A 1,841-nucleotide genomic window follows, 5' to 3' on the forward strand; every position below is an offset into this window, starting at 1 on the left:
CAGCGACGACTCAACGGGAAGTAGTTTTATTCTAGCTGTGTGATGTTCAGTTGTGAGTTTAACAGCTGCTGATAAAAACTGTAAATATGTCAGCAGGTTACCGATGAAATAGAAAATGCAGTTATGACGAACACATGATATTACGTCGATGTTTTCATGAAAGATTAGGACTGTGGACAGCTATCTAAAGGATGCTCCGGCGTCTCCTCTGCTTAAGGACGCACTGAAGCTCCTTTCCTTAGTATGTGGGACAGCTCTGATTATGGCCGCCACACAGATACTTTCGGGTCACGTCTCTCAGTGAAGAACTTTCACTAGCAAAATGGACTCAGTGGGTTCAGTGAGCTGACAGGAAGTGACATCATTAACAGTTAGTGGTGGTTGATGTGACAGAAAGTTCAAAGATGAATCATCATTACGCTGATGGTGCGATCTCAAACATCGACTGTTTTTAAGAATCCAAACACTCTGAAGGGAAATCTTTAAAACCGCACCGTGAGTCGGAGGAGGCCTGTGAACATGTGACACATGGATCACATGACCTGACAATAAAAGCCTGCTCACACGTTTGCAGTGAAAGGCTTTTAATTTGAAATAATACAGGAAGTTTATGTATAAGGGTTGGAGCAGGTCAGGTCTGCTGATTGGAAGGTCGGCGGTCCGATCTCTGGCCGCTGCAGTCTGTGTACCCTTGTTTCTCCATTAGAGTGTGAATGAGTGTGATTGGGAGACAGAGGCGCGTTGTATATAGCGCTCAAAGAGAAGGGCTACATAAGAACCAGTCCATTTACCACAAACAGCATGATGCAGTAACAGGTGACCAGGTTGCTATGGTAACAGACACCATCCAGCTGTGTACTGCAACTCCATTTACGCTGTTGTAATGTCAGAGCTGATGTCATCTGTGTTCAGTATCATGTGACGTATCACATGATCAGCTGTGACCTCATGCAAACAGCTACAGATGTTCTTCTTGGCTAGTGTCGTTAGCTAACCATCAACACCTGGTTGTTGCTGGAGCCGGGGCATCGCCTCGGTCATAGCTGAAGGGAGAAATGGTGTCCTGGACCTCTGACATAGAACGCTGATCATTCATGCCTGAGGCCTTAGGATGGGGAAGGTATAGATCAGAGACACGAGGAGAACCTCACATGATTGTAATGTAAAAACGGGTGTTGATGATGTCACACATTTTGATTGGTCAGGTGGTTTCAGTCCTGGGGGATAATACTAGCTGTAAGTATCATTACCCCCAGACCAGGGTGCTTTGAACCTGATCACGTGATCTGTACCTGTTCTCAGATGGCGGAAATGGTGAAGTACGTGGACGACGAACATAAGAGCATCTTCTTGAAGCTGCTGAACGAGCAGCGGCTGGAGGGCGAGCACTGCGACATTGCCGTGGTCGTCGAAGACGTCAAGTTCCGTGCTCACCGCTGCGTCCTCGCCGCCTGCTCCAACTACTTTAAAAAGCTCTTCAAAAAACACGAGGTACCTCAAAAATACATCTGTGTACTTAATGAGTACTTCGAACACAAAGTATTGTACAGATTTTTTCAGTTTTATTAGTATAGTGCCAACAACAGTTGCCTCAGGCAATTTAGATAGTAAGGTAAAGAGTACAATAATACAACAAATACAGTTTACCTGGTGAAGACCGACTGTGCAAGGTGACACCAAGGTCCCCGCCAGCAACATCTTATTAACATTTAAATCTACAACACATTTAATTTCATCATTTCATTTTAGAGGATCATCATTTAGCCTGGAGAAATAGTTTGCTTGCCATTTATAAGAAAGCCCTCCACAAAGCCAGAACATCTTACTATTCGTCACTGATT

Source organism: Pundamilia nyererei, unplaced genomic scaffold, assembly GCF_000239375.1.
Source record: "Pundamilia nyererei isolate P.nyererei 1_Seehausen unplaced genomic scaffold, PunNye1.0 scaffold00444, whole genome shotgun sequence".
NCBI classification, from domain to species: domain Eukaryota; kingdom Metazoa; phylum Chordata; class Actinopteri; order Cichliformes; family Cichlidae; genus Pundamilia; species Pundamilia nyererei.